Source organism: Grampus griseus (assembly GCF_964374135.1).
Source record: "Grampus griseus genome assembly, chromosome: 14".
Classification (NCBI taxonomy): Eukaryota; Metazoa; Chordata; class Mammalia; order Artiodactyla; family Delphinidae; genus Grampus; species Grampus griseus.
In genome coordinates, this window is record NC_139008.1 from 56,798,231 (window position 1) to 56,821,166 (window position 22,936).

Below are 22,936 nucleotides of genomic sequence, written 5' to 3' on the forward strand. Positions count from 1 at the left end.
AGGCTGTGCGCCCAGCCTGAGGAGCAGTACGTACGTTTGCCACGCTTCTTTACACAGCTAGGCATGAGCCGGAGAGCCTCGGTCACTGAGGCCTACCTAAGGGACTGCCACACTTACCCAGTAGCTCCCACGCAGAGGTCCCTGTGCCCAAACGGGCCTCCACGGAAGGGCCCTGTTCCTCCCGTTGTGTTTCCTTGAGGTAATCAGAAACCGCTGAGGATCCCTATAGGAGCTCCGGTTTGAAGCTGGGCGACCCTGGCTAAACCTTATTCCCCTCCGTGGTAAACGAGACAGTGGCGGGTCCTAAGCTGCCTGAAGTACACTGCTCGCGCCCACCTTCTCTTTGCTGCCGGAAGGCCTCCCACAAGAAGTCTGAGTTTACTCGTGACAGCAGAAGTCTGAGTTTACGCGTGTGAGGCCTGCTGCTCTCAGTTCCTTGCTGGGAGCTTCAGCAGGAGCGCTCGGGAGCTCGCCGGCACAAGAACTGTGAGTGCCCTCGCCCCACCCCGGCCTCAAGCAAAAGTCCAGATTTCCCCCGTCAGAGTGCCATAGGAGCGAAGAAGCATGCGTTAACGGAGGGCTTCAACAGTGCTAGGGCTTTATTTCACGAGACACCGTGCACTCACGTTCGTTGTAACAACTGTCAAAGGGCACTGGATGCCTTCCAACTCCTCTCTTGCGTTTGAGCCACAGGAAGTAAATGCATTCGTTTGATTAAGCTCCGTGAACGTGCAACGACGATGGCGAAGCGCTGCCCTGTTCGCTCGAAAGCTCTCGTTTGTACGGCCTTCACCCGGCCTCAAGGTACGCCGTTCTAAACAGCCTTACATTCCACGCTGGTGTGCCCCCAGTTGGGAATGTGGGCTCTTCTGTGAGACACCAATGTGCGTCCCAAAGGAAACCGGGGGGGGGGGCGGGGGGCTCCCCCAGGACGCCTGCGTACGGCAGTCGGTTGCCAGATGTTTACTTCCAGCCGGAGAAAGAGAAAAAGGACAGCTTTCCCAGGGACAATTCTGGACCCTTGGGAACATCCAGAATCACCAAAGCCTAAACTTGGCACGGCCTGGGGAACGCTCTTCCGCACGTCCAGCAATCCCCACGTCAAAACCTTTCTCGGCAGAGGCAGGCACTCTCTCCCTTGTGCTAGATAGCTCGGCAGAACCTTCCGAGAAACATGCTGCGTCATTCAGCTTGAAAGTGGGACGCGGATGGGAGAGTACGCTTTCTCCCCGTTTGGAGGCGCCGTGCGCTTGGCTTCAAAGCTGCCCGAACAGCACTAGCGGCCCGACGTCTCTGCACGGCAGGATTGTCGTTGTGGGCCGAGGCTGCGTGTTCTCTCAAAGCGGAAAACCGTGCTGGCAATACCTTGCTAGAAACTCCTCCCACGGCACTACATGTTCAGCTCCGGCCAAACGAAAGGTGACCTCAGGCCTCAAGGTAAGTTCCAGCGTTTCACGTCGGGGGAGTTGGGTGTGCAGTGGTTTCCATGAGGCCAGACTCCACCACGGAGTGCCTTAACTCTGCGACGCTCCTGGGGGCACACAGGATAGGAGCTCGTTCGCCAATTTCGCAGGATGACTTCTCTCCGTGCCGGAACGGCGGCTCCTGGCTTCTAGAGGAACCTTAGCCTACACAGGCCCCTGGAGGAAGCTCTTCACATTCAGAGCAAGGGCAACGTTCTGCTCTCCGGCTTGCCTGGGTTGAGTGCCCCAGTCGTCAAAGAGCCTCGCGAAAGCAGTGCTGCGCAGACTCCCTTTGCCAGTCGAACGGCCTCCTTGACTGAAAGAGAACTGCAGTGCCAAAAGGCACCGTGCTGACGACTGGCTCCAGGAAGAGACTCGGGACAGCACTCTCATAGAAGCGAAAGCTAGGCTGTGCGCCCAGCCTGAGGAGCAGTACGTACGTTTGCCACGCTTCTTTACACAGCTAGGCATGAGCCGGAGAGCCTCGGTCACTGAGGCCTACCTAAGGGACTGCCACACTTACCCAGTAGCTCCCACGCAGAGGTCCCTGTGCCCAAACGGGCCTCCACGGAAGGGCCCTGTTCCTCCCGTTGTGTTTCCTTGAGGTAATCAGAAACCGCTGAGGATCCCTATAGGAGCTCCGGTTTGAAGCTGGGCGACCCTGGCTAAACCTTATTCCCCTCCGTGGTAAACGAGACAGTGGCGGGTCCTAAGCTGCCTGAAGTACACTGCTCGCGCCCACCTTCTCTTTGCTGCCGGAAGGCCTCCCACAAGAAGTCTGAGTTTACTCGTGACAGCAGAAGTCTGAGTTTACGCGTGTGAGGCCTGCTGCTCTCAGTTCCTTGCTGGGAGCTTCAGCAGGAGCGCTCGGGAGCTCGCCGGCACAAGAACTGTGAGTGCCCTCGCCCCACCCCGGCCTCAAGCAAAAGTCCAGATTTCCCCCGTCAGAGTGCCATAGGAGCGAAGAAGCATGCGTTAACGGAGGGCTTCAACAGTGCTAGGGCTTTATTTCACGAGACACCGTGCACTCACGTTCGTTGTAACAACTGTCAAAGGGCACTGGATGCCTTCCAACTCCTCTCTTGCGTTTGAGCCACAGGAAGTAAATGCATTCGTTTGATTAAGCTCCGTGAACGTGCAACGACGATGGCGAAGCGCTGCCCTGTTCGCTCGAAAGCTCTCGTTTGTACGGCCTTCACCCGGCCTCAAGGTACGCCGTTCTAAACAGCCTTACATTCCACGCTGGTGTGCCCCCAGTTGGGAATGTGGGCTCTTCTGTGAGACACCAATGTGCGTCCCAAAGGAAACCGGGGGGGGGGGGCGGGGGGCTCCCCCAGGACGCCTGCGTACGGCAGTCGGTTGCCAGATGTTTACTTCCAGCCGGAGAAAGAGAAAAAGGACAGCTTTCCCAGGGACAATTCTGGACCCTTGGGAACATCCAGAATCACCAAAGCCTAAACTTGGCACGGCCTGGGGAACGCTCTTCCGCACGTCCAGCAATCCCCACGTCAAAACCTTTCTCGGCAGAGGCAGGCACTCTCTCCCTTGTGCTAGATAGCTCGGCAGAACCTTCCGAGAAACATGCTGCGTCATTCAGCTTGAAAGTGGGACGCGGATGGGAGAGTACGCTTTCTCCCCGTTTGGAGGCGCCGTGCGCTTGGCTTCAAAGCTGCCCGAACAGCACTAGCGGCCCGACGTCTCTGCACGGCAGGATTGTCGTTGTGGGCCGAGGCTGCGTGTTCTCTCAAAGCGGAAAACCGTGCTGGCAATACCTTGCTAGAAACTCCTCCCACGGCACTACATGTTCAGCTCCGGCCAAACGAAAGGTGACCTCAGGCCTCAAGGTAAGTTCCAGCGTTTCACGTCGGGGGAGTTGGGTGTGCAGTGGTTTCCATGAGGCCAGACTCCACCACGGAGTGCCTTAACTCTGCGACGCTCCTGGGGGCACACAGGATAGGAGCTCGTTCGCCAATTTCGCAGGATGACTTCTCTCCGTGCCGGAACGGCGGCTCCTGGCTTCTAGAGGAACCTTAGCCTACACAGGCCCCTGGAGGAAGCTCTTCACATTCAGAGCAAGGGCAACGTTCTGCTCTCCGGCTTGCCTGGGTTGAGTGCCCCAGTCGTCAAAGAGCCTCGCGAAAGCAGTGCTGCGCAGACTCCCTTTGCCAGTCGAACGGCCTCCTTGACTGAAAGAGAACTGCAGTGCCAAAAGGCACCGTGCTGACGACTGGCTCCAGGAAGAGACTCGGGACAGCACTCTCATAGAAGCGAAAGCTAGGCTGTGCGCCCAGCCTGAGGAGCAGTACGTACGTTTGCCACGCTTCTTTACACAGCTAGGCATGAGCCGGAGAGCCTCGGTCACTGAGGCCTACCTAAGGGACTGCCACACTTACCCAGTAGCTCCCACGCAGAGGTCCCTGTGCCCAAACGGGCCTCCACGGAAGGGCCCTGTTCCTCCCGTTGTGTTTCCTTGAGGTAATCAGAAACCGCTGAGGATCCCTATAGGAGCTCCGGTTTGAAGCTGGGCGACCCTGGCTAAACCTTATTCCCCTCCGTGGTAAACGAGACAGTGGCGGGTCCTAAGCTGCCTGAAGTACACTGCTCGCGCCCACCTTCTCTTTGCTGCCGGAAGGCCTCCCACAAGAAGTCTGAGTTTACTCGTGACAGCAGAAGTCTGAGTTTACACGTGTGAGGCCTGCTGCTCTCAGTTCCTTGCTGGGAGCTTCAGCAGGAGCGCTCGGGAGCTCGCCGGCACAAGAACTGTGAGTGCCCTCGCCCCACCCCGGCCTCAAGCAAAAGTCCAGATTTCCCCCGTCAGAGTGCCATAGGAGCGAAGAAGCATGCGTTAACGGAGGGCTTCAACAGTGCTAGGGCTTTATTTCACGAGACACCGTGCACTCACGTTCGTTGTAACAACTGTCAAAGGGCACTGGATGCCTTCCAACTCCTCTCTTGCGTTTGAGCCACAGGAAGTAAATGCATTCGTTTGATTAAGCTCCGTGAACGTGCAACGACGATGGCGAAGCGCTGCCCTGTTCGCTCGAAAGCTCTCGTTTGTACGGCCTTCACCCGGCCTCAAGGTACGCCGTTCTAAACAGCCTTACATTCCACGCTGGTGTGCCCCCAGTTGGGAATGTGGGCTCTTCTGTGAGACACCAATGTGCGTCCCAAAGGAAACCGGGGGGGGGCGGGGGGCTCCCCCAGGACGCCTGCGTACGGCAGTCGGTTGCCAGATGTTTACTTCCAGCCGGAGAAAGAGAAAAAGGACAGCTTTCCCAGGGACAATTCTGGACCCTTGGGAACATCCAGAATCACCAAAGCCTAAACTTGGCACGGCCTGGGGAACGCTCTTCCGCACGTCCAGCAATCCCCACGTCAAAACCTTTCTCGGCAGAGGCAGGCACTCTCTCCCTTGTGCTAGATAGCTCGGCAGAACCTTCCGAGAAACATGCTGCGTCATTCAGCTTGAAAGTGGGACGCGGATGGGAGAGTACGCTTTCTCCCCGTTTGGAGGCGCCGTGCGCTTGGCTTCAAAGCTGCCCGAACAGCACTAGCGGCCCGACGTCTCTGCACGGCAGGATTGTCGTTGTGGGCCGAGGCTGCGTGTTCTCTCAAAGCGGAAAACCGTGCTGGCAATACCTTGCTAGAAACTCCTCCCACGGCACTACATGTTCAGCTCCGGCCAAACGAAAGGTGACCTCAGGCCTCAAGGTAAGTTCCAGCGTTTCACGTCGGGGGAGTTGGGTGTGCAGTGGTTTCCATGAGGCCAGACTCCACCACGGAGTGCCTTAACTCTGCGACGCTCCTGGGGGCACACAGGATAGGAGCTCGTTCGCCAATTTCGCAGGATGACTTCTCTCCGTGCCGGAACGGCGGCTCCTGGCTTCTAGAGGAACCTTAGCCTACACAGGCCCCTGGAGGAAGCTCTTCACATTCAGAGCAAGGGCAACGTTCTGCTCTCCGGCTTGCCTGGGTTGAGTGCCCCAGTCGTCAAAGAGCCTCGCGAAAGCAGTGCTGCGCAGACTCCCTTTGCCAGTCGAACGGCCTCCTTGACTGAAAGAGAACTGCAGTGCCAAAAGGCACCGTGCTGACGACTGGCTCCAGGAAGAGACTCGGGACAGCACTCTCATAGAAGCGAAAGCTAGGCTGTGCGCCCAGCCTGAGGAGCAGTACGTACGTTTGCCACGCTTCTTTACACAGCTAGGCATGAGCCGGAGAGCCTCGGTCACTGAGGCCTACCTAAGGGACTGCCACACTTACCCAGTAGCTCCCACGCAGAGGTCCCTGTGCCCAAACGGGCCTCCACGGAAGGGCCCTGTTCCTCCCGTTGTGTTTCCTTGAGGTAATCAGAAACCGCTGAGGATCCCTATAGGAGCTCCGGTTTGAAGCTGGGCGACCCTGGCTAAACCTTATTCCCCTCCGTGGTAAACGAGACAGTGGCGGGTCCTAAGCTGCCTGAAGTACACTGCTCGCGCCCACCTTCTCTTTGCTGCCGGAAGGCCTCCCACAAGAAGTCTGAGTTTACTCGTGACAGCAGAAGTCTGAGTTTACGCGTGTGAGGCCTGCTGCTCTCAGTTCCTTGCTGGGAGCTTCAGCAGGAGCGCTCGGGAGCTCGCCGGCACAAGAACTGTGAGTGCCCTCGCCCCACCCCGGCCTCAAGCAAAAGTCCAGATTTCCCCCGTCAGAGTGCCATAGGAGCGAAGAAGCATGCGTTAACGGAGGGCTTCAACAGTGCTAGGGCTTTATTTCACGAGACACCGTGCACTCACGTTCGTTGTAACAACTGTCAAAGGGCACTGGATGCCTTCCAACTCCTCTCTTGCGTTTGAGCCACAGGAAGTAAATGCATTCGTTTGATTAAGCTCCGTGAACGTGCAACGACGATGGCGAAGCGCTGCCCTGTTCGCTCGAAAGCTCTCGTTTGTACGGCCTTCACCCGGCCTCAAGGTACGCCGTTCTAAACAGCCTTACATTCCACGCTGGTGTGCCCCCAGTTGGGAATGTGGGCTCTTCTGTGAGACACCAATGTGCGTCCCAAAGGAAACCGGGGTGGGCGGGGGGCTCCCCCAGGACGCCTGCGTACGGCAGTCGGTTGCCAGATGTTTACTTCCAGCCGGAGAAAGAGAAAAAGGACAGCTTTCCCAGGGACAATTCTGGACCCTTGGGAACATCCAGAATCACCAAAGCCTAAACTTGGCACGGCCTGGGGAACGCTCTTCCGCACGTCCAGCAATCCCCACGTCAAAACCTTTCTCGGCAGAGGCAGGCACTCTCTCCCTTGTGCTAGATAGCTCGGCAGAACCTTCCGAGAAACATGCTGCGTCATTCAGCTTGAAAGTGGGACGCGGATGGGAGAGTACGCTTTCTCCCCGTTTGGAGGCGCCGTGCGCTTGGCTTCAAAGCTGCCCGAACAGCACTAGCGGCCCGACGTCTCTGCACGGCAGGATTGTCGTTGTGGGCCGAGGCTGCGTGTTCTCTCAAAGCGGAAAACCGTGCTGGCAATACCTTGCTAGAAACTCCTCCCACGGCACTACATGTTCAGCTCCGGCCAAACGAAAGGTGACCTCAGGCCTCAAGGTAAGTTCCAGCGTTTCACGTCGGGGGAGTTGGGTGTGCAGTGGTTTCCATGAGGCCAGACTCCACCACGGAGTGCCTTAACTCTGCGACGCTCCTGGGGGCACACAGGATAGGAGCTCGTTCGCCAATTTCGCAGGATGACTTCTCTCCGTGCCGGAACGGCGGCTCCTGGCTTCTAGAGGAACCTTAGCCTACACAGGCCCCTGGAGGAAGCTCTTCACATTCAGAGCAAGGGCAACGTTCTGCTCTCCGGCTTGCCTGGGTTGAGTGCCCCAGTCGTCAAAGAGCCTCGCGAAAGCAGTGCTGCGCAGACTCCCTTTGCCAGTCGAACGGCCTCCTTGACTGAAAGAGAACTGCAGTGCCAAAAGGCACCGTGCTGACGACTGGCTCCAGGAAGAGACTCGGGACAGCACTCTCATAGAAGCGAAAGCTAGGCTGTGCGCCCAGCCTGAGGAGCAGTACGTACGTTTGCCACGCTTCTTTACACAGCTAGGCATGAGCCGGAGAGCCTCGGTCACTGAGGCCTACCTAAGGGACTGCCACACTTACCCAGTAGCTCCCACGCAGAGGTCCCTGTGCCCAAACGGGCCTCCACGGAAGGGCCCTGTTCCTCCCGTTGTGTTTCCTTGAGGTAATCAGAAACCGCTGAGGATCCCTATAGGAGCTCCGGTTTGAAGCTGGGCGACCCTGGCTAAACCTTATTCCCCTCCGTGGTAAACGAGACAGTGGCGGGTCCTAAGCTGCCTGAAGTACACTGCTCGCGCCCACCTTCTCTTTGCTGCCGGAAGGCCTCCCACAAGAAGTCTGAGTTTACTCGTGACAGCAGAAGTCTGAGTTTACGCGTGTGAGGCCTGCTGCTCTCAGTTCCTTGCTGGGAGCTTCAGCAGGAGCGCTCGGGAGCTCGCCGGCACAAGAACTGTGAGTGCCCTCGCCCCACCCCGGCCTCAAGCAAAAGTCCAGATTTCCCCCGTCAGAGTGCCATAGGAGCGAAGAAGCATGCGTTAACGGAGGGCTTCAACAGTGCTAGGGCTTTATTTCACGAGACACCGTGCACTCACTTTCGTTGTAACAACTGTCAAAGGGCACTGGATGCCTTCCAACTCCTCTCTTGCGTTTGAGCCACAGGAAGTAAATGCATTCGTTTGATTAAGCTCCGTGAACGTGCAACGACGATGGCGAAGCGCTGCCCTGTTCGCTCGAAAGCTCTCGTTTGTACGGCCTTCACCCGGCCTCAAGGTACGCCGTTCTAAACAGCCTTACATTCCACGCTGGTGTGCCCCCAGTTGGGAATGTGGGCTCTTCTGTGAGACACCAATGTGCGTCCCAAAGGAAACCGGGGGGGGGGGGGCGGGGGGCTCCCCCAGGACGCCTGCGTACGGCAGTCGGTTGCCAGATGTTTACTTCCAGCCGGAGAAAGAGAAAAAGGACAGCTTTCCCAGGGACAATTCTGGACCCTTGGGAACATCCAGAATCACCAAAGCCTAAACTTGGCACGGCCTGGGGAACGCTCTTCCGCACGTCCAGCAATCCCCACGTCAAAACCTTTCTCGGCAGAGGCAGGCACTCTCTCCCTTGTGCTAGATAGCTCGGCAGAACCTTCCGAGAAACATGCTGCGTCATTCAGCTTGAAAGTGGGACGCGGATGGGAGAGTACGCTTTCTCCCCGTTTGGAGGCGCCGTGCGCTTGGCTTCAAAGCTGCCCGAACAGCACTAGCGGCCCGACGTCTCTGCACGGCAGGATTGTCGTTGTGGGCCGAGGCTGCGTGTTCTCTCAAAGCGGAAAACCGTGCTGGCAATACCTTGCTAGAAACTCCTCCCACGGCACTACATGTTCAGCTCCGGCCAAACGAAAGGTGACCTCAGGCCTCAAGGTAAGTTCCAGCGTTTCACGTCGGGGGAGTTGGGTGTGCAGTGGTTTCCATGAGGCCAGACTCCACCACGGAGTGCCTTAACTCTGCGACGCTCCTGGGGGCACACAGGATAGGAGCTCGTTCGCCAATTTCGCAGGATGACTTCTCTCCGTGCCGGAACGGCGGCTCCTGGCTTCTAGAGGAACCTTAGCCTACACAGGCCCCTGGAGGAAGCTCTTCACATTCAGAGCAAGGGCAACGTTCTGCTCTCCGGCTTGCCTGGGTTGAGTGCCCCAGTCGTCAAAGAGCCTCGCGAAAGCAGTGCTGCGCAGACTCCCTTTGCCAGTCGAACGGCCTCCTTGACTGAAAGAGAACTGCAGTGCCAAAAGGCACCGTGCTGACGACTGGCTCCAGGAAGAGACTCGGGACAGCACTCTCATAGAAGCGAAAGCTAGGCTGTGCGCCCAGCCTGAGGAGCAGTACGTACGTTTGCCACGCTTCTTTACACAGCTAGGCATGAGCCGGAGAGCCTCGGTCACTGAGGCCTACCTAAGGGACTGCCACACTTACCCAGTAGCTCCCACGCAGAGGTCCCTGTGCCCAAACGGGCCTCCACGGAAGGGCCCTGTTCCTCCCGTTGTGTTTCCTTGAGGTAATCAGAAACCGCTGAGGATCCCTATAGGAGCTCCGGTTTGAAGCTGGGCGACCCTGGCTAAACCTTATTCCCCTCCGTGGTAAACGAGACAGTGGCGGGTCCTAAGCTGCCTGAAGTACACTGCTCGCGCCCACCTTCTCTTTGCTGCCGGAAGGCCTCCCACAAGAAGTCTGAGTTTACTCGTGACAGCAGAAGTCTGAGTTTACGCGTGTGAGGCCTGCTGCTCTCAGTTCCTTGCTGGGAGCTTCAGCAGGAGCGCTCGGGAGCTCGCCGGCACAAGAACTGTGAGTGCCCTCGCCCCACCCCGGCCTCAAGCAAAAGTCCAGATTTCCCCCGTCAGAGTGCCATAGGAGCGAAGAAGCATGCGTTAACGGAGGGCTTCAACAGTGCTAGGGCTTTATTTCACGAGACACCGTGCACTCACGTTCGTTGTAACAACTGTCAAAGGGCACTGGATGCCTTCCAACTCCTCTCTTGCGTTTGAGCCACAGGAAGTAAATGCATTCGTTTGATTAAGCTCCGTGAACGTGCAACGACGATGGCGAAGCGCTGCCCTGTTCGCTCGAAAGCTCTCGTTTGTACGGCCTTCACCCGGCCTCAAGGTACGCCGTTCTAAACAGCCTTACATTCCACGCTGGTGTGCCCCCAGTTGGGAATGTGGGCTCTTCTGTGAGACACCAATGTGCGTCCCAAAGGAAACCGGGGGGGGGGGGCGGGGGGCTCCCCCAGGACGCCTGCGTACGGCAGTCGGTTGCCAGATGTTTACTTCCAGCCGGAGAAAGAGAAAAAGGACAGCTTTCCCAGGGACAATTCTGGACCCTTGGGAACATCCAGAATCACCAAAGCCTAAACTTGGCACGGCCTGGGGAACGCTCTTCCGCACGTCCAGCAATCCCCACGTCAAAACCTTTCTCGGCAGAGGCAGGCACTCTCTCCCTTGTGCTAGATAGCTCGGCAGAACCTTCCGAGAAACATGCTGCGTCATTCAGCTTGAAAGTGGGACGCGGATGGGAGAGTACGCTTTCTCCCCGTTTGGAGGCGCCGTGCGCTTGGCTTCAAAGCTGCCCGAACAGCACTAGCGGCCCGACGTCTCTGCACGGCAGGATTGTCGTTGTGGGCCGAGGCTGCATGTTCTCTCAAAGCGGAAAACCGTGCTGGCAATACCTTGCTAGAAACTCCTCCCACGGCACTACATGTTCAGCTCCGGCCAAACGAAAGGTGACCTCAGGCCTCAAGGTAAGTTCCAGCGTTTCACGTCGGGGGAGTTGGGTGTGCAGTGGTTTCCATGAGGCCAGACTCCACCACGGAGTGCCTTAACTCTGCGACGCTCCTGGGGGCACACAGGATAGGAGCTCGTTCGCCAATTTCGCAGGATGACTTCTCTCCGTGCCGGAACGGCGGCTCCTGGCTTCTAGAGGAACCTTAGCCTACACAGGCCCCTGGAGGAAGCTCTTCACATTCAGAGCAAGGGCAACGTTCTGCTCTCCGGCTTGCCTGGGTTGAGTGCCCCAGTCGTCAAAGAGCCTCGCGAAAGCAGTGCTGCGCAGACTCCCTTTGCCAGTCGAACGGCCTCCTTGACTGAAAGAGAACTGCAGTGCCAAAAGGCACCGTGCTGACGACTGGCTCCAGGAAGAGACTCGGGACAGCACTCTCATAGAAGCGAAAGCTAGGCTGTGCGCCCAGCCTGAGGAGCAGTACGTACGTTTGCCACACTTCTTTACACAGCTAGGCATGAGCCGGAGAGCCTCGGTCGCTGAGGCCTACCTAAGGGACTGCCACACTTACCCAGTAGCTCCCACGCAGAGGTCCCTGTGCCCAAACGGGCCTCCACGGAAGGGCCCTGTTCCTCCCGTTGTGTTTCCTTGAGGTAATCAGAAACCGCTGAGGATCCCTATAGGAGCTCCGGTTTGAAGCTGGGCGACCCTGGCTAAACCTTATTCCCCTCCGTGGTAAACGAGACAGTGGCGGGTCCTAAGCTGCCTGAAGTACACTGCTCGCGCCCACCTTCTCTTTGCTGCCGGAAGGCCTCCCACAAGAAGTCTGAGTTTACTCGTGACAGCAGAAGTCTGAGTTTACGCGTGTGAGGCCTGCTGCTCTCAGTTCCTTGCTGGGAGCTTCAGCAGGAGCGCTCGGGAGCTCGCCGGCACAAGAACTGTGAGTGCCCTCGCCCCACCCCGGCCTCAAGCAAAAGTCCAGATTTCCCCCGTCAGAGTGCCATAGGAGCGAAGAAGCATGCGTTAACGGAGGGCTTCAACAGTGCTAGGGCTTTATTTCACGAGACACCGTGCACTCACGTTCGTTGTAACAACTGTCAAAGGGCACTGGATGCCTTCCAACTCCTCTCTTGCGTTTGAGCCACAGGAAGTAAATGCATTCGTTTGATTAAGCTCCGTGAACGTGCAACGACGATGGCGAAGCGCTGCCCTGTTCGCTCGAAAGCTCTCGTTTGTACGGCCTTCACCCGGCCTCAAGGTACGCCGTTCTAAACAGCCTTACATTCCACGCTGGTGTGCCCCCAGTTGGGAATGTGGGCTCTTCTGTGAGACACCAATGTGCGTCCCAAAGGAAACCGGGGGGGGGGCGGGGGGCTCCCCCAGGACGCCTGCGTACGGCAGTCGGTTGCCAGATGTTTACTTCCAGCCGGAGAAAGAGAAAAAGGACAGCTTTCCCAGGGACAATTCTGGACCCTTGGGAACATCCAGAATCACCAAAGCCTAAACTTGGCACGGCCTGGGGAACGCTCTTCCGCACGTCCAGCAATCCCCACGTCAAAACCTTTCTCGGCAGAGGCAGGCACTCTCTCCCTTGTGCTAGATAGCTCGGCAGAACCTTCCGAGAAACATGCTGCGTCATTCAGCTTGAAAGTGGGACGCGGATGGGAGAGTACGCTTTCTCCCCGTTTGGAGGCGCCGTGCGCTTGGCTTCAAAGCTGCCCGAACAGCACTAGCGGCCCGACGTCTCTGCACGGCAGGATTGTCGTTGTGGGCCGAGGCTGCGTGTTCTCTCAAAGCGGAAAACCGTGCTGGCAATACCTTGCTAGAAACTCCTCCCACGGCACTACATGTTCAGCTCCGGCCAAACGAAAGGTGACCTCAGGCCTCAAGGTAAGTTCCAGCGTTTCACGTCGGGGGAGTTGGGTGTGCAGTGGTTTCCATGAGGCCAGACTCCACCACGGAGTGCCTTAACTCTGCGACGCTCCTGGGGGCACACAGGATAGGAGCTCGTTCGCCAATTTCGCAGGATGACTTCTCTCCGTGCCGGAACGGCGGCTCCTGGCTTCTAGAGGAACCTTAGCCTACACAGGCCCCTGGAGGAAGCTCTTCACATTCAGAGCAAGGGCAACGTTCTGCTCTCCGGCTTGCCTGGGTTGAGTGCCCCAGTCGTCAAAGAGCCTCGCGAAAGCAGTGCTGCGCAGACTCCCTTTGCCAGTCGAACGGCCTCCTTGACTGAAAGAGAACTGCAGTGCCAAAAGGCACCGTGCTGACGACTGGCTCCAGGAAGAGACTCGGGACAGCACTCTCATAGAAGCGAAAGCTAGGCTGTGCGCCCAGCCTGAGGAGCAGTACGTACGTTTGCCATGCTTCTTTACACAGCTAGGCATGAGCCGGAGAGCCTCGGTCACTGAGGCCTACCTAAGGGACTGCCACACTTACCCAGTAGCTCCCACGCAGAGGTCCCTGTGCCCAAACGGGCCTCCACGGAAGGGCCCTGTTCCTCCCGTTGTGTTTCCTTGAGGTAATCAGAAACCGCTGAGGATCCCTATAGGAGCTCCGGTTTGAAGCTGGGCGACCCTGGCTAAACCTTATTCCCCTCCGTGGTAAACGAGACAGTGGCGGGTCCTAAGCTGCCTGAAGTACACTGCTCGCGCCCACCTTCTCTTTGCTGCCGGAAGGCCTCCCACAAGAAGTCTGAGTTTACTCGTGACAGCAGAAGTCTGAGTTTACGCGTGTGAGGCCTGCTGCTCTCAGTTCCTTGCTGGGAGCTTCAGCAGGAGCGCTCGGGAGCTCGCCGGCACAAGAACTGTGAGTGCCCTCGCCCCACCCCGGCCTCAAGCAAAAGTCCAGATTTCCCCCGTCAGAGTGCCATAGGAGCGAAGAAGCATGCGTTAACGGAGGGCTTCAACAGTGCTAGGGCTTTATTTCACGAGACACCGTGCACTCACGTTCGTTGTAACAACTGTCAAAGGGCACTGGATGCCTTCCAACTCCTCTCTTGCGTTTGAGCCACAGGAAGTAAATGCATTCGTTTGATTAAGCTCCGTGAACGTGCAACGACGATGGCGAAGCGCTGCCCTGTTCGCTCGAAAGCTCTCGTTTGTACGGCCTTCACCCGGCCTCAAGGTACGCCGTTCTAAACAGCCTTACATTCCACGCTGGTGTGCCCCCAGTTGGGAATGTGGGCTCTTCTGTGAGACACCAATGTGCGTCCCAAAGGAAACCGGGGGGGGCGGGGGGCTCCCCCAGGACGCCTGCGTACGGCAGTCGGTTGCCAGATGTTTACTTCCAGCCGGAGAAAGAGAAAAAGGACAGCTTTCCCGGGGACAATTCTGGACCCTTGGGAACATCCAGAATCACCAAAGCCTAAACTTGGCACGGCCTGGGGAACGCTCTTCCGCACGTCCAGCAATCCCCACGTCAAAACCTTTCTCGGCAGAGGCAGGCACTCTCTCCCTTGTGCTAGATAGCTCGGCAGAACCTTCCGAGAAACATGCTGCGTCATTCAGCTTGAAAGTGGGACGCGGATGGGAGAGTACGCTTTCTCCCCGTTTGGAGGCGCCGTGCGCTTGGCTTCAAAGCTGCCCGAACAGCACTAGCGGCCCGACGTCTCTGCACGGCAGGATTGTCGTTGTGGGCCGAGGCTGCGTGTTCTCTCAAAGCGGAAAACCGTGCTGGCAATACCTTGCTAGAAACTCCTCCCACGGCACTACATGTTCAGCTCCGGCCAAACGAAAGGTGACCTCAGGCCTCAAGGTAAGTTCCAGCGTTTCACGTCGGGGGAGTTGGGTGTGCAGTGGTTTCCATGAGGCCAGACTCCACCACGGAGTGCCTTAACTCTGCGACGCTCCTGGGGGCACACAGGATAGGAGCTCGTTCGCCAATTTCGCAGGATGACTTCTCTCCGTGCCGGAACGGCGGCTCCTGGCTTCTAGAGGAACCTTAGCCTACACAGGCCCCTGGAGGAAGCTCTTCACATTCAGAGCAAGGGCAACGTTCTGCTCTCCGGCTTGCCTGGGTTGAGTGCCCCAGTCGTCAAAGAGCCTCGCGAAAGCAGTGCTGCGCAGACTCCCTTTGCCAGTCGAACGGCCTCCTTGACTGAAAGAGAACTGCAGTGCCAAAAGGCACCGTGCTGACGACTGGCTCCAGGAAGAGACTCGGGACAGCACTCTCATAGAAGCGAAAGCTAGGCTGTGCGCCCAGCCTGAGGAGCAGTACGTACGTTTGCCACGCTTCTTTACACAGCTAGGCATGAGCCGGAGAGCCTCGGTCACTGAGGCCTACCTAAGGGACTGCCACACTTACCCAGTAGCTCCCACGCAGAGGTCCCTGTGCCCAAACGGGCCTCCACGGAAGGGCCCTGTTCCTCCCGTTGTGTTTCCTTGAGGTAATCAGAAACCGCTGAGGATCCCTATAGGAGCTCCAGTTTGAAGCTGGGCGACCCTGGCTAAACCTTATTCCCCTCCGTGGTAAACGAGACAGTGGCGGGTCCTAAGCTGCCTGAAGTACACTGCTCGCGCCCACCTTCTCTTTGCTGCCGGAAGGCCTCCCACAAGAAGTCTGAGTTTACTCGTGACAGCAGAAGTCTGAGTTTACGCGTGTGAGGCCTGCTGCTCTCAGTTCCTTGCTGGGAGCTTCAGCAGGAGCGCTCGGGAGCTCGCCGGCACAAGAACTGTGAGTGCCCTCGCCCCACCCCGGCCTCAAGCAAAAGTCCAGATTTCCCCCGTCAGAGTGCCATAGGAGCGAAGAAGCATGCGTTAACGGAGGGCTTCAACAGTGCTAGGGCTTTATTTCACGAGACACCGTGCACTCACGTTCGTTGTAACAACTGTCAAAGGGCACTGGATGCCTTCCAACTCCTCTCTTGCGTTTGAGCCACAGGAAGTAAATGCATTCGTTTGATTAAGCTCCGTGAACGTGCAACGACGATGGCGAAGCGCTGCCCTGTTCGCTCGAAAGCTCTCGTTTGTACGGCCTTCACCCGGCCTCAAGGTACGCCGTTCTAAACAACCTTACACTCCACGCTGGTGTGCCCCCAATTGGGAATGTGGGCTCTTCTGTGAGACACCAATGTGCGTCCCAAAGGAAACCGGGGGGGGGGGCTCCCCCAGGACGCCTGCTTACGGCAGTCGGTTGCCAGATGTTTACTTCCAGCCGGAGAAAGAGAAAAAGGACAGCTTTCCCAGGGACAATTCTGGACCCTTGGGAACATCCAGAATCACCAAAGCCTAAACTTGGCACGGCCTGGGGAACGCTCTTCCGCACGTCCAGCAATCCCCACGTCAAAACCTTTCTCGGCAGAGGCAGGCACTCTCTCCCTTGTACTAGATAGCTCGGCAGAACCTTCCGAGAAACATGCTGCGTCATTCAGCTTGAAAGTGGGACGCGGATGGGAGAGTACGCTTTCTCCCCGTTTGGAGGCGCCGTGCGCTTGGCTTCAAAGCTGCCCGAACAGCACTAGCGGCCCGACGTCTCTGCACGGCAGGATTGTCGTTGTGGGCCGAGGCTGCGTGTTCTCTCAAAGCGGAAAACCGTGCTGGCAATACCTTGCTAGAAACTCCTCCCACGGCACTACATGTTCAGCTCCGGCCAAACGAAAGGTGACCTCAGGCCTCAAGGTAAGTTCCAGCGTTTCACGTCGGGGGAGTTGGGTGTGCAGTGGTTTCCATGAGGCCAGACTCCACCACGGAGTGCCTTAACTCTGCGACGCTCCTGGGGGCACACAGGATAGGAGCTCGTTCGCCAATTTCGCAGGATGACTTCTCTCCGTGCCGGAACGGCGGCTCCTGGCTTCTAGAGGAACCTTAGCCTAAACAGGCCCCTGGAGGAAGCTCTTCACATTCAGAGCAAGGGCAACGTACTGCTCTCTGGCTTGCCTGGCTTGAGTGCCCCAGTCGTCAAAGAGCCTCGCGAAAGCAGTGCTGCGCAGACTCCCTTTGCCAGTCGAACGGCCTCCTTGACTGAAAGAGAACTGCAGTGCCAAAAGGCACCGTGCTGACGACTGGCTCCAGGAAGAGACTCGGGACAGCGCTCTCATAGAAGCGAAAGCTAGGCTGTGCGCCCAGCCTGAGGAGCAGTACGTACGTTTGCCACACTTCTTTACAGAGCTAGGCGTGAGCCAGAGAGCCTCGGTCACTGAGGCCTACCTAAGGGACTGCCACACTTACCCAGTAGCTCCCACGCAGAGGTCCCTGTGCCCAAACGGGCCTCCACGGAAGGGCCCTGTTCCTCCCGTTGTGTTTCCTTGAGGTAATCAGAAACCGCTGAGGATCCCTATAGGAGCTCCGGTTTGAAGCTGGGCGACCCTGGCTAAACCTTATTCCCCTCCGTGGTAAACGAGACAGTGGCGGGTCCTAAGCTGCCTGAAGTACACTGCTCGCGCCCACCTTCTCTTTGCTGCCGGAAGGCCTCCCACAAGAAGTCTGAGTTTACTCGTGACAGCAGAAGTCTGAGTTTACGCGTGTGAGGCCTGCTGCTCTCAGTTCCTTGCTGGGAGCTTCAGCAGGAGCGCTCGGGAGCTCGCCGGCACAAGAACTGTGAGTGCCCTCGCCCCACCCCGGCCTCAAGCAAAAGTCCAGATTTCCCCCGTCAGAGTGCCATAGGAGCGAAGAAGCATGCGTTAAAGGAGGGCTTCAACAGTGCTAGGGCTTTATTTCACGAGACACCGTGCACTCACGTTCGTTGTAACAACTGTCAAAGGGCACTGGATGCCTTCCAACTCCTCTCTTGCGTTTGAGCCACAGGAAGTAAATGCATTCGTTTGATTAAGCTCCGTGAACGTGCAACGACGATGGCGAAGCGCTGCCCTGTTCGCTCGAAAGCTCTCGTTTGTACGGCCTACACAAGGCCTCAAGGTACGCCGTTCTAAACAGCCTTACATTCCACGCTGGTGTGCCCCCAGTTGGGAATGTGGGCTCTTCTGTGAGACACCAATGTGCGTCCCAAAGGAAACCGGGGGGGGGGCGGGGGGCTCCCCCAGGACGCCTGCGTACGGCAGTCGGTTGCCAGATGTTTACTTCCAGCCGGAGAAAGAGAAAAAGGACAGCTTTCCCAGGGACAATTCTGGACCCTTGGGAACATCCAGAATCACCAAAGCCTAAACTTGGCACGGCCTGGGGAACGCTCTTCCGCACGTCCAGCAATCCCCACGTCAAAACCTTTCTCGGCAGAGGCAGGCACTCTCTCCCTTGTGCTAGATAGCTCGGCAGAACCTTCCGAGAAACATGCTGCGTCATTCAGCTTGAAAGTGGGACGCGGATGGGAGAGTACGCTTTCTCCCCGTTTGGAGGCGCCGTGCGCTTGGCTTCAAAGCTGCCCGAACAGCACTAGCGGCCCGACGTCTCTGCACGGCAGGATTGTCGTTGTGGGCCGAGGCTGCGTGTTCTCTCAAAGCGGAAAACCGTGCTGGCAATACCTTGCTAGAAACTCCTCCCACGGCACTACATGTTCAGCTCCGGCCAAACGAAAGGTGACCTCAGGCCTCAAGGTAAGTTCCAGCGTTTCACGTCGGGGGAGTTGGGTGTGCAGTGGTTTCCATGAGGCCAGACTCCACCACGGAGTGCCTTAACTCTGCGACGCTCCTGGGGGCACACAGGATAGGAGCTCGTTCGCCAATTTCGCAGGATGACTTCTCTCCGTGCCGGAACGGCGGCTCCTGGCTTCTAGAGGAACCTTAGCCTACACAGGCCCCTGGAGGAAGCTCTTCACATTCAGAGCAAGGGCAACGTTCTGCTCTCCGGCTTGCCTGGGTTGAGTGCCCCAGTCGTCAAAGAGCCTCGCGAAAGCAGTGCTGCGCAGACTCCCTTTGCCAGTCGAACGGCCTCCTTGACTGAAAGAGAACTGCAGTGCCAAAAGGCACCGTGCTGACGACTGGCTCCAGGAAGAGACTCGGGACAGCGCTCTCATAGAAGCGAAAGCTAGGCTGTGCGCCCAGCCTGAGGAGCAGTACGTACGTTTGCCACACTTCTTTACACAGCTAGGCGTGAGCCGGAGAGCCTCGGTCACTGAGGCCTACCTAAGGGACTGCCACACTTACCCAGTAGCTCCCACGCAGAGGTCCCTGTGCCCAAACGGGCCTCCACGGAAGGGCCCTGTTCCTCCCGTTGTGTTTCCTTGAGGTAATCAGAAACCGCTGAGGATCCCTATAGGAGCTCCGGTTTGAAGCTGGGCGACCCTGGCTAAACCTTATTCCCCTCCGTGGTAAACGAGACAGTGGCGGGTCCTAAGCTGCCTGAAGTACACTGCTCGCGCCCACCTTCTCTTTGCTGCCGGAAGGCCTCCCACAAGAAGTCTGAGTTTACTCGTGACAGCAGAAGTCTGAGTTTACGCGTGTGAGGCCTGCTGCTCTCAGTTCCTTGCTGGGAGCTTCAGCAGGAGCGCTCGGGAGCTCGCCGGCACAAGAACTGTGAGTGCCCTCGCCCCACCCCGGCCTCAAGCAAAAGTCCAGATTTCCCCCGTCAGAGTGCCATAGGAGCGAAGAAGCATGCGTTAACGGAGGGCTTCAACAGTGCTAGGGCTTTATTTCACGAGACACCGTGCACTCACGTTCGTTGTAACAACTGTCAAAGGGCACTGGATGCCTTCCAACTCCTCTCTTGCGTTTGAGCCACAGGAAGTAAATGCATTCGTTTGATTAAGCTCCGTGAACGTGCAACGACGATGGCGAAGCGCTGCCCTGTTCGCTCGAAAGCTCTCGTTTGTACGGCCTTCACCCGGCCTCAAGGTACGCCGTTCTAAACAGCCTTACATTCCACGCTGGTGTGCCCCCAGTTGGGAATGTGGGCTCTTCTGTGAGACACCAATGTGCGTCCCAAAGGAAACCGGGGGGGGGGCGGGGGGCTCCCCCAGGACGCCTGCGTACGGCAGTCGGTTGCCAGATGTTTACTTCCAGCCGGAGAAAGAGAAAAAGGACAGCTTTCCCAGGGACAATTCTGGACCCTTGGGAACATCCAGAATCACCAAAGCCTAAACTTGGCACGGCCTGGGGAACGCTCTTCCGCACGTCCAGCAATCCCCACGTCAAAACCTTTCTCGGCAGAGGCAGGCACTCTCTCCCTTGTGCTAGATAGCTCGGCAGAACCTTCCGAGAAACATGCTGCGTCATTCAGCTTGAAAGTGGGACGCGGATGGGAGAGTACGCTTTCTCCCCGTTTGGAGGCGCCGTGCGCTTGGCTTCAAAGCTGCCCGAACAGCACTAGCGGCCCGACGTCTCTGCACGGCAGGATTGTCGTTGTGGGCCGAGGCTGCGTGTTCTCTCAAAGCGGAAAACCGTGCTGGCAATACCTTGCTAGAAACTCCTCCCACGGCACTACATGTTCAGCTCCGGCCAAACGAAAGGTGACCTCAGGCCTCAAGGTAAGTTCCAGCGTTTCACGTCGGGGGAGTTGGGTGTGCAGTGGTTTCCATGAGGCCAGACTCCACCACGGAGTGCCTTAACTCTGCGACGCTCCTGGGGGCACACAGGATAGGAGCTCGTTCGCCAATTTCGCAGGATGACTTCTCTCCGTGCCGGAACGGCGGCTCCTGGCTTCTAGAGGAACCTTAGCCTACACAGGCCCCTGGAGGAAGCTCTTCACATTCAGAGCAAGGGCAACGTTCTGCTCTCCGGCTTGCCTGGGTTGAGTGCCCCAGTCGTCAAAGAGCCTCGCGAAAGCAGTGCTGCGCAGACTCCCTTTGCCAGTCGAACGGCCTCCTTGACTGAAAGAGAACTGCAGTGCCAAAAGGCACCGTGCTGACGACTGGCTCCAGGAAGAGACTCGGGACAGCACTCTCATAGAAGCGAAAGCTAGGCTGTGCGCCCAGCCTGAGGAGCAGTACGTACGTTTGCCACGCTTCTTTACACAGCTAGGCATGAGCCGGAGAGCCTCGGTCACTGAGGCCTACCTAAGGGACTGCCACACTTACCCAGTAGCTCCCACGCAGAGGTCCCTGTGCCCAAACGGGCCTCCACGGAAGGGCCCTGTTCCTCCCGTTGTGTTTCCTTGAGGTAATCAGAAACCGCTGAGGATCCCTATAGGAGCTCCGGTTTGAAGCTGGGCGACCCTGGCTAAACCTTATTCCCCTCCGTGGTAAACGAGACAGTGGCGGGTCCTAAGCTGCCTGAAGTACACTGCTCGCACCCACCTTCTCTTTGCTGCCGGAAGGCCTCCCACAAGAAGTCTGAGTTTACTCGTGACAGCAGAAGTCTGAGTTTACGCGTGTGAGGCCTGCTGCTCTCAGTTCCTTGCTGGGAGCTTCAGCAGGAGCGCTCGGGAGCTCGCCGGCACAAGAACTGTGAGTGCCCTCGCCCCACCCCGGCCTCAAGCAAAAGTCCAGATTTCCCCCGTCAGAGTGCCATAGGAGCGAAGAAGCATGCGTTAACGGAGGGCTTCAACAGTGCTAGGGCTTTATTTCACGAGACACCGTGCACTCACGTTCGTTGTAACAACTGTCAAAGGGCACTGGATGCCTTCCAACTCCTCTCTTGCGTTTGAGCCACAGGAAGTAAATGCATTCGTTTGATTAAGCTCCGTGAACGTGCAACGACGATGGCGAAGCGCTGCCCTGTTCGCTCGAAAGCTCTCGTTTGTACGGCCTTCACCCGGCCTCAAGGTACGCCGTTCTAAACAGCCTTACATTCCACGCTGGTGTGCCCCCAGTTGGGAATGTGGGCTCTTCTGTGAGACACCAATGTGCGTCCCAAAGGAAACCGGGGGGGGGGCGGGGGGCTCCCCCAGGACGCCTGCGTACGGCAGTCGGTTGCCAGATGTTTACTTCCAGCCGGAGAAAGAGAAAAAGGACAGCTTTCCCAGGGACAATTCTGGACCCTTGGGAACATCCAGAATCACCAAAGCCTAAACTTGGCACGGCCTGGGGAACGCTCTTCCGCACGTCCAGCAATCCCCACGTCAAAACCTTTCTCGGCAGAGGCAGGCACTCTCTCCCTTGTGCTAGATAGCTCGGCAGAACCTTCCGAGAAACATGCTGCGTCATTCAGCTTGAAAGTGGGACGCGGATGGGAGAGTACGCTTTCTCCCCGTTTGGAGGCGCCGTGCGCTTGGCTTCAAAGCTGCCCGAACAGCACTAGCGGCCCGACGTCTCTGCACGGCAGGATTGTCGTTGTGGGCCGAGGCTGCGTGTTCTCTCAAAGCGGAAAACCGTGCTGGCAATACCTTGCTAGAAACTCCTCCCACGGCACTACATGTTCAGCTCCGGCCAAACGAAAGGTGACCTCAGGCCTCAAGGTAAGTTCCAGCGTTTCACGTCGGGGGAGTTGGGTGTGCAGTGGTTTCCATGAGGCCAGACTCCACCACGGAGTGCCTTAACTCTGCGACGCTCCTGGGGGCACACAGGATAGGAGCTCGTTCGCCAATTTCGCAGGATGACTTCTCTCCGTGCCGGAACGGCGGCTCCTGGCTTCTAGAGGAACCTTAGCCTACACAGGCCCCTGGAGGAAGCTCTTCACATTCAGAGCAAGGGCAACGTTCTGCTCTCCGGCTTGCCTGGGTTGAGTGCCCCAGTCGTCAAAGAGCCTCGCGAAAGCAGTGCTGCGCAGACTCCCTTTGCCAGTCGAACGGCCTCCTTGACTGAAAGAGAACTGCAGTGCCAAAAGGCACCGTGCTGACGACTGGCTCCAGGAAGAGACTCGGGACAGCACTCTCATAGAAGCGAAAGCTAGGCTGTGCGCCCAGCCTGAGGAGCAGTACGTACGTTTGCCACACTTCTTTACACAGCTAGGCATGAGCCGGAGAGCCTCGGTCACTGAGGCCTACCTAAGGGACTGCCACACTTACCCAGTAGCTCCCACGCAGAGGTCCCTGTGCCCAAACGGGCCTCCACGGAAGGGCCCTGTTCCTCCCGTTGTGTTTCCTTGAGGTAATCAGAAACCGCTGAGGATCCCTATAGGAGCTCCGGTTTGAAGCTGGGCGACCCTGGCTAAACCTTATTCCCCTCCGTGGTAAACGAGACAGTGGCGGGTCCTAAGCTGCCTGAAGTACACTGCTCGCGCCCACCTTCTCTTTGCTGCCGGAAGGCCTCCCACAAGAAGTCTGAGTTTACTCGTGACAGCAGAAGTCTGAGTTTACGCGTGTGAGGCCTGCTGCTCTCAGTTCCTTGCTGGGAGCTTCAGCAGGAGCGCTCGGGAGCTCGCCGGCACAAGAACTGTGAGTGCCCTCGCCCCACCCCGGCCTCAAGCAAAAG